Genomic DNA, 19,575 nt, shown 5'->3' on the forward strand with positions numbered 1-19,575 from the left:
TAAGTCCAACAAGCCCTCGGGATAGGGCAGCTCATTTAATAAAAATATTAGATATTTAATTAAATTTATTGTATTTTTAAATATAAAATGTTGTATCATAATAGTTTAAGATAAAATTTGAAATTTTTTGTTTGATTATAGGTTAAAATCTCACCAAAAACATTTTTTTAATTAATTTTTTAAACTAAACTTAGGGCAACAAAAAAAAATCAATATTATTTCTATCGGGGCTGGGGCAGCCCAAATCGGGCTGGGGCTCTGAGTCAATTGATTTGATGGTCAGAATGATAATGATTTAATAAAAAAAATTAAAATTAAATTAATATAAACTCATCTCAAACGAGCTCTTGAGAAAGCGTGATGATAGAGAACAGGAATTTTGTGTTATTAATGATGTCGAAAACAATGTGATAACATTTTATTGAAATTAAAACTATTAGGAGATAGAAATTACATTAATTTTTAAATTTAATCACATGTTAATATATCACTTTCGACATTATTCATGTTATCGAATCTCCCGCTGGCTGTAATTACTTATTGAGAAATGTAACTAAGATAAAGTAACAATAATGTGCATGATTGAAATGTTGGCATAGCCTGATTTTTTATTAGGTTTAAGTATATGCATAGTTAATTACAACAACAATTTAAAAGCTCTCGTATAAAAGTTAACAAAATAATAATACATTAAATATTGCTGACACATTAATGTTTGGTAGATAATAATTTTTATTTTATTTTATTTTGGTTGGACTCAAGTATAAATATGTTTGCAGGTTACCTTTATAGTTAATATGGATAGGGAAAAATGGAAAAGGATTGGAAAACAATGATAAATGATAAATGAAAAATCCCCTATTAGGTTGTTGGTTACTATAACCTATAAAACAAAATAAGATAATTTCTTAGCCATCAAAGAATGATGGACAACTATATTATTAACTTGGAATGATCAAACTTGGGACCTATTCTTGTTTTACCCACTTTTTTTTCTCATTTTCTTAAACTATCTATCTTATCATTTTTCTTTCTAAATTATCCACTTTCTCTCTTTAAATAATTAAAAATAAACTTAAAAATTATACATTAAAATAAATTATATTAAATAAACATTATAATAAAACAAGATTAAAACCAAATATATTACAATAAAAGTCAAATGGTAAATCTTATCAAAATAAAATATATATTTAGCAATAAATCAAACTATGATAAAATTTAGTAAAATAAATAACACTCTTCCTTCAAAAACACTGTACCTGAATGAATTTCATGGTTTTAGGTGGACATTGAATTTTTATATAAGGCCTTTTGTCTTCGCTCGATAAAAAAAAGACTAGATGAAGGATAAAAATAACCACCTACTGTTGAGCTATAAGTTATCTCGAATGAGATGACGGAAGGAGAACGAATAGGACCAAAGGAGAAGATATATTTTATCAAAATAATACATTATATACATTTAAATAAGATGTCAAACTTATTACAAATATTATTAAAATAAAATACATATTTTTATCAAATTAATACATTATATAAATATTAAAATAAAATATATTACAAAAATATTAAAATAAAATATATTAAATAATTTTTTTAATAAAATACATTAAAAGTAAAGTTAAACTTAACCAAATTTATTACAACAAAGTACATATTTTATTTAACTTCTTTGGTTTATTATACACTTTAGTTTTATTTTATTTTATTTAATGTATAATATTTTAAGTTAATTTTTATTTTACTATAGTTATTTAGATTAAAAAAAACATGAATAGTTTGAGAAAGAGAATAAAAATGTAGGTAATTTATGAAAGTGAATGGAAAAATTAGGTACAATATAAATGATTCCTCAAAGTTGGAATGCAGTTAGAATGAGGTGAGAAAATAACTCATTATGATCCTATGAATGAAGGTCACATGAAATCACTATGAAAAGAATTATTTGTCAAAATTAAGCGAACAGATAATCAAATAGTTTAAAATAATTGTTCACTTATAATGTCTTAATTTAAAATGGAAACATTACTTTAGATATTACATTAGTTTCATAAATATACAAAAAAAAAAAATCATTTAAAAATATTAATAATGAGCACCAAAACTTTAGTAATCCATTATCATGTTAATTTCTAGGTGCCAATTATGTTTAGTGGACTTTGCAATTTATGTTTATCCCATAATTCTTTTGGCATATGTCAGAACAATTGGCAAGTTTTGGGTTCTTATATATCATTTTCTTTATCTAATTAATGAGATTTTAACATGTATTTCTTGGATAATAATACAAGATCTTATTGGTAAATGATAATGCAATTGTAATTAAAATATTATATTACAATATTTGAGAAAGAAAATGAGGAATTAGAAATTATAACTAAGGTCTTGATAAACAAAATTTAGAAAATTAATAAAATTATAAGAAAATATTATGCATATTTATTGTAGTTTTTCATTTGTTGTACCAATTGTATGTTCTATTGGATGGTTTTGAATAATAATGATAAAAAAACAATATAATGGATTAATCTTATAGATATATTCATTTGTTTTTACATATTTAAATAAAATTATTTAACAAAAAAAAATAGTTATTTTATTAGTAAAAATCATAAAATAGTCTTATAAAGTGATATTAATTCAACTAAAGTTGGGCACTTGAGTCTTAGATCGCATAATGAACAAGATAATGACATAGAAAAACCGAAAAGTTAACGGATTTTCTGAATATCTAGACACAACCAGCACGATAAGACACATTTAGTTTTAAAATATATATATTTATAAATATTTAAAATATTTAAGATAAAAAATTTTAATTTGAAATATATTAAACTTTTTAATAAAACAAAAAAAAATCTGACAACAATTCATTGTGGACGGTGGTTGTAGGGAAAAAATTAGTAGGTAGCACAAAAGTCGGTTCAAAATGTTATACACATTAATAATACGCTAAACACAAATGAATGATTATGCGAGCTGTGTTTAAACACAAAATGTCTCAAACACAATTGAACCAGACAAATGCCTAATTCTAAATTCAACCAATTAAAATTTTAAATAATACACTTTTTCATTCATACAAACCAATAATGTTAAAAATATCAATGTCATTTTACTAGTGCATTGTGGGTGAATTTTTCTAAAAACTTGAGATTACATAATTTTCTTATGGATTGGATTCACATTAATGAAGTGGTGTTTGGAAAGGTCAAAAGCAACTCCTTCCATACTAATGTTATGAAATGTTTGTGTATCAAATGTGGATGGAAATAAATGCAAGGATGTTTTTAAGAATAAGAAGAAATGAAGATCAAATGTGGAGAGAAATCGTCATTAATGGTCAATTCACACGTGGAGAAGAATACCCACGAATCCGGAAAATTGGGAACTATGTCAAAATTGGTCCATCAACTTTCAAAAAAGTCACAAAAATTTCAATGTTTAAGGCACGACAATTTATTTAAAGTTTGTTTGTAAGCTTGTTTTGTGGTTTATTCATTTTGCTTGTTTGTTTTGTTCTAATTCATGGACTCAAGTAAATATTTTTTCTTTTGAGATTTTTTTAATAAAATGACGTTGGTTGTTTTCCTAAAAATATAAAAATAATTTTAATTAATTTGTTTGTTTGATAAATAATTTTATTAATATTAGTATAACCATTTTTTTAATATATATACTTTTGAAAAAATATATTTAAATCTAATTTACAATAAAATTAAATTTAATAATGTAAGGCTTTTTTTAACTATATTATTTTATATGATTTTTTTAGAAACACATTTAACATGTCAAACCAAATACTTAATCAACCACAAACAAATGTCTTAATAAAAATCAATAACAACTATTAAAATAATATTTGGTTTGAATCAAATTATTTACCTCTTTATATAGAACCTCTTTCAAAACCAAACAAGTTATAATCTTGTGCTTGACACAAGTTTTGATTAAAAATATGTGCTCCAACAATTGTATGACACAATATTACCAAATTCAGAGTTTCAGTGGACATCTTTTAAGGGCTGACTCTTCAGGTAGATAAAGCTGACCTGTAAGGCAAGATAACCAATTGCGTGAAGGGATGGCGCAATACATCCACGCGCTTGTTAGCTAGGCCCAGTCTACCAAAATCTTATCATGCGCTTTGACTACTTTTTGTTCATTCTTATTTTCTGCTGGGATATTTTTCAAATTTTTGACATATTTAAGTTTTATTTATTTCATGAATCATCTTATTTGTTTAGTAATAATTATAACATTTATTTAGCTTGTGGGAGAGTGCAAAACAGTTATATGGTTAGAGAATTAATGATTATTTTTTAAAATTTATATTTGTTAATTGATTCTGTTTTGGTAAAAATAGGGTTTTGTGGCAAATTTTGATTTTTTAAATCAATTCACTATGAAAATGCAAACCAAATTGTTTGTTAGGTGAGTTCTAATTGAAATTTGAGACTATTTAAATTTTATTTATATTGAGATTATATAAAGTTGATTAATTATTTAAAATTGGATCGATTTTATATTTTTTTTAAAATAAAGTATCATATCAATATCATTTTAATGATTAAATTATTTAATTTATCAATTAAAAATTAAATTATTATTATTTTACTTTTATTAAATTTAAATTTAAATTTTTAAAAAAATTATTTTAGTAAAAATATCAAATAAAATATTTTTTTGAAAGAAAAAAAAAACATATAAAAATCATGATTAAAATGATTTATTATTTAAAGAATTTTCATATAATTCAAACGGAACAAACTGGTCTGGTCTTGTTATAGACAAAGAAAATAATGGAATGGAGTCCAAATTTGACATAGTGCCACCTTTATCTAAATAAACCACTTAATCCTAAGTATTTAATTACCAAATTCACCTTGATATTGTAATTATATCATGTATGGTTTTGTATTGATTGTAAGAGAAAATATGATGGGGTTATATGTAAATGCACAAAGATATGGGTAAAGACAAATTATATTTGCATGCCATTTATTGTGGAGGGCATGAGTTCAATCATTATGTTTTTGAGAATTAATAATTGCTAGATTATAGGCTATCAAATCATTTTTAAAATAAAGAGATTTAGCTTTTATTATTATTTGAAAAGTGAGAGTTATTGATTAACTACAATAATATTAACAAGATTTTTATATTTATAGGAAAAGAAATAGAGTAAGTTCAAATATTCTATATATGTTTTGTAACTACAATTTTAAGATCGCGATTTGCATTTTTTTCCTTCAATATCCTCCTCATCCATTATTGAGAATATCAATGTCTTGTATATGTTTGAGACATAAATATGGATTATTATCATTCTAAAAAATTTAAAAGGTTGTAAAGAGAAGTTCACAATGTCATTGATTATGAACAATATTTTGGTACTATCAATCCAAGACCTTTTTCTCATAAATTTTGTCCATTTGAGTTGATACATTAAAACAATTGAAATTAGGTAACTATACTAACCATATTTCAATAATTAAAAATTATTCTTTAAATAGACCGAATTTATCTCCTTTATATCCCATCATTTCTTTAAAATTGGGTTCAACAAAGATGAGTGGCTTTTTATTGAAGTTTAAAATTACCTAATTTTGGATGTTTGTGTTGGAATTTTTAAACTAGTTCTATAAATTCTATTAATAAATAGAAATTAAAACGTGGGTAATAAAATCAAATCAAATTCAAACATGAATTAAATTGTGAAATTTGATCCAAATGTATAATTTGAATTAATTAAATTAAATTAATTGATCTAAAATGCCACCAATTAACAAAATATTGTTAATTTGTAGTGTAACTTACATGAGTTTGTTATTATTATTAATTGTTATAATAATTTAATATTATTAACAAATTAGAAAACCATGTAATGTTAGTATTGGATTGTAAATGCCTTAATTATTTTGGCAAGCAGTTACTCTATAATGAAGAGAAAAAAGTTAAGATAAATGAAGAGGCAAGCAATACCAACCGTTAGATCAATTGATGATTTTATTTAATGGTTTAACTTTTCAACAATATAAAACCCCTCGTCTCTAATCTCAAACCACACATCATCTTACAGTTTCTCACTCTGGAATTCTAAAAATCTTTTTGTTCTTTGTGAGTATTCTTTGTGAGCATCTTCGAGTTTCTTGACTCAACCATTTTTATGTGAAACCCGGTGATTGTGATTTAGGTAGGGCTGACAATTTTGGACACGAAAACACGACCCGGACCGAACACGAAAAAATCAGGTTAGAGTCATGTATTTTTTTTGTTCGGGTCAAAATCAGGTCGACCTATTTAACCTGATTAATAAACAGGTCAAAATCGGGTCGACCTGAAATGACCCAAAGTAGACCTGATAACTCATTTACAAGTTTCTTTTGTTGAGCTTTGTGTTATTCTTTCTTAGTCACTTACTCATTTTCTTCTGTAAAATTTTGTATAAGTGAATTTGTGATTTAACTTCATTGTTATTTTGTATTGATGTCATTTTAATTTGAAATATATAGATATGAATTAATTACATCGGGTTTGGTTCGAGTTAAGTTAGGTAAATCGGGTCAAATGGGTCAGGTTCAGGTCAAACACAAATAAACAGGTCTGGTTCAGGTTAGAGATTTTTGACCCGAATTATTAAATAGGTCAGGATTAGGTTAGAATCGTTGAACTCGTTAACCTGTCAACCCGAACTCGCCAACCTGAAACTTACCTAAATTGCCACCCCTAGATTTAGGTACATTGATCAAGTTCAATGCGTAGTAATTTCAGTGCAGAATCACTACTGGATTCGTTGTACCTTAAGAGACAGTCATCTGCGATAAGCTTCAGCACAAATGGGAGACGATGAAATTGTTTTAAGAGAAATGTGTCTAACACATACCTCGAATCAACATCTAATTTTCAGAAAAATTAATAGTTATAATTTATTAATAGTAATTAAAATTAATTATAATTGAAACATACGGGAGGTCCCCTGTTCGATAAAAAGGCGCGTTGGTGCAATGATTCAAAGTTCGGACATAAGGGTACATGGCGAAAGGGAGGTCCCCTGTTCGAATCCAGCCAATGATTTCTTTTGTAAAAGATTTGACGATAAAATGATCTTTGTCATGTCATTGACGTTGGAACCATTCAAATTTCTTGTGTAGAAATTATGAGATGAATGGATAATCAATGATTTCTTGATAGAAATTAGTAACGATTCGTCAAAATGATATTAATCATTATTGTTGACATCATTATAATTTCTTATGTAAAAAATTATGAAATGAATTGGGGATCCTAACGATTTATTTTGTAAAAATTTAATTTGTCAAAATGATGTTGTCATTAATAGTTTGAAACATTTTAATTTCTTCTATATAAATTATGTGATTAATCATGTTAGAAAATGAATGTCATTTGTGTTATAACTCATTATATTAATGCATTTAAAGAGAAAACTATGTAAGTCAAAATATTTTCGCAAGAATTATCTCGGTGAGAACGATCCACCTATATTTGTTTTGAGCATTTCCGCTTCACGTGGATTATCGGTCAAAGCGCGATAATGTAATTGCTTCGATAAGTCATGAAGTACATTTGTAGTTATATATTGTGTTGCTAAGTGATTGCTTATATATATAACATGCATATTAGCTAATAATATGATAACTTGTGTTAATTTATAATATGTATGATTAACAAATTATTTGTATACATACGTGTATAAAGATGATTGTATATCGATTTTATTTTAATAGAAAATTTTAAACATTTTTATAAATTATGTGTCTTTTGATATACAATAACTCATATAGAAAGTTAAAATTCGTCATTAATTAAAAAAATTGATGACTTGATGACATGAATAATTATTTATAATAATTAGTTAGTTTTGTATTTGATTAAAATTAAAATAAATTGTCAAATAGTCTAATTAATTGTAATAATTAATATTCTAATTAATTATAATAATTAGTTATTGATGTATTTTATAAAAGTATTTGCTTAATGATATATGAAGTAATTATAATATATATGAATATATTAAATAAAGACTTACTTAATTTGATATTTTTGAAATTAATTACAAGAAAAAGTCTTGTTTGATTTGAGAAATAATGTGGCAAATGTGCCGATATTATGGGATGCAAACGTGCAATCAAAATTAATATTTAAGCGTCTTCGGCCAAAGATGTTTGAAACATTATGATTTCTTTTGTAAAAATAATGTGACATGGTGAATATTTATTTGATTAAATATTCTAATTTCTTTTATAGAAATAATGTGATGAAATAAATATTTTAATTGATTAAATATTATAATTTAGAGATTATGTGAAAAATGATTTATATATGAATAAACATTTTAATCTCTTGTATAAAAATTATATGTTATTCAATTAAATATTTATAATATAGTTATCTTATTCATTGTATGATAAGTATAACAAAAGAAATTTGTAAAAAAATGTGTGAAAATTTCTTGATTAGAAAATCATTGATTTAAATCATAAATGTGCGTGATTTAAAAAAAAAAAGTACCATACAAATGTGGGGGCAAATATTTTTATTGATAATAACACAAAAATAATTGTGTATATTATGTAAAAAGATAATTTATTTTATAAAAATATGTTCTTTATAAAAGATAAAGTTGCGCAACTTTACAACAACAAAAAAATAACAAAAAAATGTCTTATTTATATTTGTTGAGTTGGTGCTCAAATCGATATTTAAAATTTGAGGATTTTGAGATCAAGAAATGTGTCATTTCTTTGACATTAATTTCATAAAAAATTGAAGAACCAATGTCTTCAAAATGATTTTATGAAATAGATGAAAAAGAAAGTTTATAAAGTCTTTGTATGAGTTATAACAATTTTTAATAATGATATGCAATTTGATCATACTTTAATTAAAAGTGAATGTGACAATTATATATATCATGAAGACAATAAAAATTATTTCATTACGTGTCTTTTGTACGATATTTTTATCGTTAAAAATTACGATAAAAATGATTAAATCCATTAAGAATGTGAATTGCACTACACGAAATATCATGTTGTTATCAAATGATATATTGATATTATTAAATGAAAAACTTTACGTCTAAAAGTGAATATGTTTACACTTAGAAGTGTAATCTACGTATGAAAAATCTTTTGAGAAAATTATGATGGATAGATTAAACGTTATAATCTATATTTTTGACTTATGTCGAAAAATAAAATATTTTTATGCAAAATATATGATCGTTTACACGAAAACATAATAGTTCAAAGACATTTTGTCTACTAATTAGCCAAGTAAACAATATTTTCATAAAAAAATGTTTAAATGGTAAGTATGTACAGATGACTATGCTTCTTATTAGAAGATATTCCAAGATTATCTAAGAATGTACAAACGAAAATTTCTAATTATTGTGATAATAATTTGAAAATTGGATAAGCTTAGAGTCTATAACAAGTCTAGACATAAATGTCTTAGACATGATGTCATTAAACTATACTCTCAAATAGAGTTGTCACATTTGACTATGTTAGTCAAATATAACATTGTGGATCAACTAATCAAATTATTTAATAAAGAGTTAGTTTGGAGTCTTTTGAGACATTAGTCTACTATAAATTGGTACGAAGGAAAACTCAACCTATGTTGACTAGAGATCTCAAGAACTAGGTTCAATGGGATAACCTAATTGTACTAACTTGAAAAGTTATTGTTGATGATTAATCCTATAACAAAACAATATATATTTTGATGAGGATAAACATATCGCTTTTAATGATTCTTTGTAAGCAAAGAGATCACTTATGTGAGGGAGAAGTGGGTCGCTTCGAAGGAATTGCATGGCTCAATTCTAGACCATCTCACATAACCAGGCACGTGTTCCATGGCCAAAATAGACACAACCATGAGAGTTTGACATGTATTAGGGAGAATTCTATGTGAAAATGTGTAATCGTTTACACAGACGGCGTAATAGTTCAAGGACATCGAGTCTACTAATTGGCTAGTAAAGTTATATATTTTCATAAGGGAATGTTCAAAGGGTTACATCTATCTATCCTATGTAGAATTCAACTGTTGAACATTTCACCGGATTAATCTTTCAATTTCCATTAATATGGGGATTGTTGGAATTTTTAAATTAGTTCTATAAATTTCATTAATGAATGGATATTAGAATGTGGGTAATAAAATCAAATCAAATTCACATAAAATTCAAAAGTGAATTAAAGGGTGAAATTTGATTCAAATGTATAATTTGAATAAATTAATTTAAATTAATTGATCTAAAATGTTTTGATAACCAATTAACAAATGTTGTTAATTTGTATTATAACTTACATGAGTTTGTTATTATTATTAATTGTTATGATGATTTAATATTATTATTAACAAATTGGAAAACCATGTAACATTAGTATTGGATTGTAAATGTCTTAATTGTTTTGGCAAACAATTACTCTATAATAAAGAGAAAAATGTTAAGGTAAATGAAGAGTCAAGCAATGTCAACCGTTGGATCAATTGATAATTTTATTTAATGGTTTAACTTTTCAACAATACAAAATCTCTCGTCTCTAATCTCAAACCACACATCATCTTACAATTTATCACTCTGGAATTCTAAAAGTCTTTATGTTCTTTGTGAGCGTCTTCGAGTTTCTTGACTCAACCATTTATGTGCGAAACCTGGTGATTGTGATTCAGGTACATTGATCAAGTTCAATGCGTAATAATTCTAGTGCATAATCACTATTGGATTTGTTGTACCCTAGGAGACAGTCATCTGCGATAAGCTCTAACACAAATGAGAGACGATAAAACTGTTTTAAGAAAAATGTGTCTAACACATGCCTCGAATCAACATCTCAATTTAATTATTTCGTTCTTCTCTCTATTTAATTTAATATATATATATATATATATATATATATATATATATATATATATATATATATATATATATATATATATATATATATATATATATATATATAACTGTTTGTTATATCCAGAGTCATTTTATGATAACTTTGTTAATATAAATTTCAAGGACTTTTTGATGCAGAATTATTTAGTTATAAATATTATTACCATCACCATATTTTTTTAAACATCCTATGTGTAGCCTATTCAAAGTGTTTCATCATTACTAAATTGGCTTTAGGAAAGCATTTCCACTAATTGGAGTCTTTAAAGGATTTGACAACTTGCATCTTATTAACCTTTTAAATGATCATGGATAATGCCCCCTTTTAAATGATCGTGTGGATAATGCCCCACGAGGCAAGAGTTCATTTCAAGGAAGCTATGTAAACATAAATTTGGTATCTCTTTAAGTAAAGAACTAATTAAAGCATGAATTGTCTCTTGAAGATCTAGAAAAGTATTCTCATCTATCATGTGTAAACTATCTAAACATTACTATCAAATTACAAAATATTAATAAAAAATGGAAAATTACTTGGTAAAATGAAACATTTTCCTTAAATGTAATTTTCAATAAAAAAAATTTAACATTTACAAATTATACAAGTAATTATTTTTTTCATAAGAATATTATTAAGCTCTGTTACATGTTACGAGTTTTCACATGATATAACAGTAAATATTTATTTAAATTAGATGTAATTATAAATAATAAGTGGATATATTTAGATAAGCGTTTGAATAGAAAGCTTTTTTATATAACAATTGCTAATATATGTTTAAAATATAATCGCTGTAAATTAGCCCGACCAAAAGATATGAACCCTAGATAACTCATAACTCAGATAAGACACTTGTACTTATATTGATTCTTATTAAAAGTCAATGGATTAAAATAAGAGATGAAGTTATAGTGGTGAACTATTGTATTAATCTTTTTCATGAATTAATGGAGGTATGTGCAAGTAACATGTATAATTTTACAAGGATTTCATTGATTTTGGATTGTTTTAAACTTTTTTTCTTTTAATTTTTGAAAATGATCATGAAGACAAACTTAATACTTTGTGGACAAGAATTTTGTTGTCTTGGAAAGGTAAATGTGTGGGTTCAAATATATTGTCTAATTTGATAATCCCACACTATCCAATTATAATTTTATCTAGAGTTAGAAACAGCATGATGCTAACATTATCAATTTTTTTTAGGAAAATCTTATTTTTTCTGTATAGCACTAACAAAATTAGGTGCTACTTTCATTCTTCCAAAGAATGCTTTTGAAAAAAGAAAACCAAATAATTGGATGTCTCTCTCATATTTTTTCTTTTTTTTTACAAAAATTCAATTTAAAACTCTTACAAATGTACTAAGGTAGCTTAAGTGACAAAAATATACCTAATCTATCACCAAAGATCATGTAGTTAAGCATGTATTAAGATTGAACTGTGACTTCATAGGATTGGGTATTATAGCTAGCTACCCATCAAATTTGACTTATTTCAGCCCCCATTTGTTGTGGTTTAAATATTCTTCTCCAAAACATTCATTCATATACTTGAAATATGAATCAACCCACTATATCATCTCCCTTCTATCTCATGTCAGCAATTTTGATAACAAAATGATCACCCACGATGGACATTTCCCCTCATGGATGATGCATATTTCCATGTCAAGGATGTCTAAACCACCACTAAGAGCATTGTTAAAAAAAAACAAAAAAAAGTTGCTTGTTTCATTTGCTTCTCTCTTTGTAAGGTTATCCAACTCCCAAAGACACCAAATTAAGGCCATTATGACTTTATTTTTAGCCCTATAAATAACTACTTCCTCCTCTTTGAGCTTCCTAAATAATATTATCTCTCAATTCAAACCATGCAACCAAATTTTGCAAGTGATTTTGGCTTGAGCCAAAACAATACATCCTCAATTCAGTTTAACAGATTCATCTCTAATAATCCCTTCTACCATCATCTTCAAGTTGATCACGACTTCAACTCGTCAGACGAAGCGAATGAACTACAAATTAGTCTCATTAACGAGAGGAAACAGAGGAGAATGATATCTAACAGAGAGTCTGCACGACGATCACGCATGAGAAAGCAGAAACACCTTGATGAACTCTGGTCACAAGTGGTTTGGCTGCGAAATGAGAATCAACAACTTATTGAAAAACTTAACCAAATGTCAGAAATCCATAGTAATGTCGTTCAAGAGAATTCCCAACTCAAAGAGGAAACTTCTGAACTCCGACAGATGCTCACTGACATGCAGCTGACCTGCCCTTCTCCTAAGAGCTAAGTCAAATTCAAGTTCTGGATTTTCTTCTTTGGAAGAAGAAGAAGAAGAAAAAGCCTATTAACTTCTCCTTTTTTTATGTATTTACTATCTATGAGCTGAGCTGAGTCAAGAACATATGATGACAATATGAAGGAAGCATTTGTGTACATGTTTTGCTACAAATAGAACTTGGGATATCATAACTTTGTTCATGATTGGACAAAAGAGTGAGATATAATACTTTTTACCAGAATTTCCATTTAAAGATAAACACATTATCAAAAGGTTATCTACTATTGTCATGCACTTGTTTATTTCCCCAAAACTATACTAGGAAACAATTTGTCTACATGTTAAAATTCGACATTTGTATACAAGACAACATGTACAAGTGACAACATACTTTTAAAAAAACATACCCCATGGCTAGTGTGAAACTAAAGGTTATAGACACTTTTCGAGATCTAATGACAAATTTGTCGGGGTTCCATTATAAATAATTCAGTTACGTCTATGGTTAGGATTTTGAAATTACCGCAGAACTTTATTTTCAGGAATTCTAGGAAGTTATATGCATCTTCGAACTTCGATCTATATTGACAGAACCCATGAGTTTGCGGAAAAGTGTAAGAAAATAAGGTTGTGGTCTTAGATATATACCTTATAAGAGCCATCACAACCCAAGGGATACAAAGGTAATTATAACCCATAAGTCTTTTTTATTATTTGTTTATTTTTATGACTCCATGTCAGGTTATGCATCAAAACCCTAGGGATACAAAGTTAATTATATATAACCCATAAGTTTTTTTTTGTTTGTCAATTTATATGAATAGTGCGCACAAGAAACCCATGATTAATGATTAATCTATGACTATAGATAATAGACTAAAGTTTTATGTTAAATTGATTATAGTGTTTTTATAGTAAGAACTATTAGGATCGGGATCGTCGAAGGAGACCGGGGTCTCGATAGGGTGAACGCTTACACACACGCCGATTGATAATAACCCTGTTAGAGGTTAATATCGGTCTCAATACTACGCAAGTTGTCACAAACTTTTGAACCGAGTTCAAGTGCGGAATTGTTCGTTCAACTTGAAGCAACACAAGCACGGTTTAGACAACAACAAGATGACACGAGGTAAAAGAGAAACACAACACATGATTTATGGATGTTCAGAGATAAAGCTCCCACGTCATCCCTTCTTCTCAAATGTTGAGAAGGATATTCACTCAGAATATTCAAACAGTTTACAATACGTATGTCGAACACCTGAGGCTTATTTACTGCTCGTTTTCGACTTCTTACTACGCTCACTCTATTGAACAGAAACAGATTTTGTCAACTTACAACACTCACTACTCACACAGAATAGATGAACTTGTAATACACGTGAAATTATAACACACACTGATTTGAACGCTTAAGCAATACGTGAGCAAGGATGGTTTGAAAGTTCTTGCAAAGTTCTTAGTTCAACAGGTTTCAAGGCTGTAAGATTCAAGAAGTTTGTCAAAAGGTTGAGACAGGTACTTTATCCGGTTGAGCTGAGTTCTCTTAAATAGGAATATGACAACGGTCATATTCTTCTTCTTCAACGAATATATTTCTTTAACAGTACATCATTTTTTGGATCTGATTGGTTGTCATTGTAGTACATTCTTGGGATATCCTCTGATCTTGTTTGATAAGAAGTCAACATGGTCATTAATTGGGTTAATGATTTCCGAGGAGCAGATCATCATTCAGATTTGTCTTCTAATGATTTGGTTATCTAGAATAGTGTGATAAATATCTGCTCCAAGTAGACTGTTTTGGACTTATACCAAAATGGTAGTCTGATCTTCCTTTAGCAGGTTTATGCTTCCCAAAAGATTTCATCAGACTTGTATTAAAATGGCAATAATACAGTCTGATCATGTGAAGGCTCCCTTCTGTAATTTCCGAAAATGTTCTGTGTTACACTAAAAGGGAAACTGTCGGCTACTCACAGTATAAATTTGTCTTAACATAAAACTGGTTCCAAATCTTGGATCTGACCGGTTAAACTACCGATCATATTACCGATTTACCCTTTTTGTAAATAACTGGTCAAGTTATCGTTGCATGGACATTACCGATTCTACTTTATAGGGTAGAAACCAGTCAAATAACTAATTCTGTGTCTTGTATAATAATCGAAGATTTTACCGAATAATTTACCAGACAGACTACCGGACAAATTACCGGTTCTACATTGAGAATAACCGATCAGTCTACCGATTTTACTGAGCGGTAAAACCGAATTCTTCTACCGAACCGATCATATAACCGATTGAAAAACTGGTTCCGACGTCTCTATATAACCGGGGATTCTACTAGTTATGCTTCTTTATAATTGACCAGGATAAAACCGATACCGAAGATGTAATATCGGTCATATTACTGGTCGTTTTACCTATTTTTCTTCTTGACACGTAACTGATAAGTTTACCGATCATGTTGTTGAGCGGTAAAGTCGTTTTTCATTACTGAACCGATTTACTACTAGTTCCGGTTCTTTAACATATTACCGATAATTTTACCGAACAACTTGCTGAGCGGTAAAACCGATTTCTTTCACTGACCCGATCCCCTACCGATTTCGTTTCTTGTATAGATGGTCGAATATAAGGCCGATTAGATAAGACCGATTTGCGTCGTTTTTATAACATCGGTTAACCGGGCTGAGAGGTAAAGCCGATTTTCATTTCTGAGCCGAACATATAACCGATTGCTCTTCTTTGGTAGATAGCTTAACATAATGCCGATTTGTAAGAATGAAAAAGTAAAAACTGAAGGAATAAATTACCGGTTGCGGTTTTATCGATATTTGCATTTCCGATTTTGATAGAAACCGAACTTCTTGACTTTCCGGTTTCTTTTTTATCCTGCACAAATGATGAATTTGGTTAAGTTTTTTAGATAATTAATTACTTGCTAATTAATTATATAATTTATCTAACAATTTCTCTTTTTTGATTATTTAATCTAAATATTCAAAACTTGTAATCGTTGGCCGCTTAAATTAATTTTGATTCAAAACTGTTTGATTTATTTGAAAATAGTGATTTGGTTTCTAGAAATTTCTCCCTTTTTGATATTTTTAACTTTTAAAATTATCAAAACCAGTATATTAAAAAGAGACAAAATCATCAAGAAGCATTCATGTTTGATAAACATGATGAGTAGAGTCAGTAAAGCATAAGCCAAGTGTTTCAATCCCAAAGGTACATAAAGTAAAGACAAAGAAGTAAAAAGTGGAGGAAAGATTTAGGATTTAGTGTCTCCCTCTTTTGATCCTTGAGATCGTGTGTGTGAGGTCATCCTCTTCTGGTTGACCGCCAGTGTTCGGTTCAGCATTATGATCAGTTGAGCTTCCAACACCACTTCGGATTCTCCGGTTTAACCGGGCGCTACGTGGAACAACTTCTGATGGGGGTACTTCCGGTTGAGGCTGAGAGAGAGTTACAGTTCTACGTCGTCGAATCAATGGAATTTCATCCTCTTCTTCATCATCCAGTTTTTCATTCTCCGGTATTTCAGTTTCCGGTTGTGCATTCACCGGTGTTTCAGTTTCCGGCTTTTTAGTTTTCGCTGCCTCCGACTTCTTGGTTCTCTTTTGTTTAGTCGCTCTAGGCTTCTTTGCGGTAGGTGATTGTACGACTGTTTCTTTATTGATTTCCTCTTGGAGTTGTCGTGCAGCTTCTTCATTGGCCTTTTCCGCGGCATTCGCATTCTCATCTTCCTCTTCTTGAATTCGACGGGCAGCCTCTTCATGATCCCTTAACTTTTCAGCATCGACAACACTCTAAAACTTAACAAGCTCATAGAGCTGAGATGACATAATTTCAACGGATGAGAGCGTTTTAGAGACAATAGGCTTTATCTGGCCTACTTCCTCCCATACTCTTGCCATTTTTTTATCGTGAAACCTTGATGAAGTGGCTTACTCTTTGATTGCCTCAGTTATTCGGGCTTCCATATATGCTTACCATGGGGCTAAAGCTTTTAGGATCAACTACTTAGTGTTTACCCTTGGAATTTCTTTAGAGGAAGTTCGGGTTGAACCGAGAGCGCGAGATTGAATAGGAAGTACCCCATGAGAACTGACATGAAGAGATATTTCTGTACATGTCGGTCTTTCAGCGTTGTTATCTCTTGTCTTGTTGTTGTGATCAAAGGACTTACCTGATGGAGATTTGGCAGTTTCATTTCCGGTAAGAGCATCTCCAACGCATGACCTGTGCCCGCATGGGACAGCGTGGAAAAGGGCAGGTCATTGGTTTTTTTCATTTTTTGCATTGTAGATAAAAGCAAAAAGAGGGCAGTGCCCTATGCCGGTCATGTCCTCTTCTGACTTTTTCATCGTTATATAATATAATATATTATATAATATAGGAATATTAGTTATATATTTAATTATAATATTTTTTCCTACTATTTTTATTTTTAAGTAACATTATAATAACATTAAATAAAAATATATTCTAAAGTTTTACTATAAGATAGGAATATTAATTATATATTAAATTATAATAATATTAATTATATATTTAATTATAAAAATATTATAATATTTTATTATAATATAGAAATATTAATTATATATTCTCAAATTTTCCTATTATAATATAGGAATATATGTTATATATTCTCAAATTTATTCATTTTTAATATTATAATATATTTTAAATTATAAAAATATTTTATATTTTCTATTAATTATATTAATATATTTTAAGGGTGAAATTTTAAATTCTCCTATAATATATATAATACAGGAATATTACTTATATATTTAATTAATAAATATATTTTTTAAATAAATTAATATATTTTTTATTAATTATATTAAGACGTGAAATCTCAAATTTTCCTATAATATAGCTATAATATATTCCTATATTATAAATTAGTTATTTATTTAAAATATTATAAATAAAATTTATTATTTAGATAAGAGGGCGGGCGGAAGCATTGGAGTGTTTTGGCCAACTACAATGTGTGCCCACTTTCTGCTGATGTGGAATATTGATTTCACAAAATAAGAGGGCAGAGGTCTTGTGCGCTGCTGATGCTCTAAGTGATGGGTTGGAATTGGCAGTATCCTTCCCGTCTTAATCCTTGGATTCATCATCAGTGGATTTGGAGTCATGTTCTTCCTCCAATTTGATTCTACGTTATTCGGCTATTTCATTATACCTCTGTTTGCCCAGTCCAAGGTAGTTTTCTTTAGCACACGGACCCTAAACATCATAACCGTCAAAAAGTTCTCATTCCTCGGAGGGAGTCCATGTAGGTTTAGATGATTGACCCTTTTCAAAAGTTGGCTTCATGATTCCGAAAGTTTGAGTTTCACCCTGGGCATTGTGCCCTTCTTCAACCGGTACAGATTTCGGTAATTCTTCAGTCGTTACATGCATTTCTTCAAAATTGGAGATAGTGGCAAGAAGTTCTTCCATAACGGCCTTTAGAAGTTCAAGAACATTCCTATCCACTCTTGTGGTAGTCCCATTTAAGCTTAGATCCTTTTCCCGTTGCTCAACGATTGGCAACAACACCTTCCTTCTGGCATTTGCTTCAACAAGTTTGTTTCTTGTCAAAGCTTCTGGTACCGATTCAGTGTTTATCAGAGAGAATATCACATGTTCTAAGGACAAAAGGGCATACCATTTCTTCTCTTTCGGAACCTCGAAAAGTACCTTGTTGAAACTCACTTTCAGCATTGCGTTTGCCCACGCATAGAATAAGTCGATAGTTTCACTCGTTTTTTCTTCAACCTCCTTAAGAATGAGGTAAACAGTTTTCTAAGCCTCTTCATTGTCTTTGCGAGGATCCTGTATTTCATTAATGCTTGGAATAACCTATCTGACTGTCTTCTCATTTAAGATCAGATTATCCTCGGTTTCGGTCGGAATCTCCTCCTGATTCCCTTCGTTTGTTTGACTGGTAGCAGTCTTTTCTGGATGACCGGTTTTAGGCAAGTTGGACTGATTGGTTTTTGGTGGAGATGACCGATCGGTTTTGTCAGAAATCTCTTGATCGGTTTCGGCCATCTACCTAGTTGCATCAACAATATTTGTCCGGTCGGTTTTAGCTAACCGACTAATCTCATCAACAACATTTATCCAATCGGCTTCAACAATAACTTGGTTTATAATATCCGATATTATCGGTTGAACTTCTAAAGTCGCAAGCTCAATCGGTAGTGTCGAAACTTCCTTCTGAACAACAGCTGTGACGTTAACAGTAGACAAAGTTGGAATATTTACCTCTGGTGGACATATCTCTTGTGCTGAAGAAATCCCACCGGTTTTCTTTCATTTAGTCAT

This window comes from Impatiens glandulifera, chromosome 1 (assembly GCF_907164915.1).
Source record: "Impatiens glandulifera chromosome 1, dImpGla2.1, whole genome shotgun sequence".
NCBI classification, from domain to species: Eukaryota; Viridiplantae; Streptophyta; class Magnoliopsida; order Ericales; family Balsaminaceae; genus Impatiens; species Impatiens glandulifera.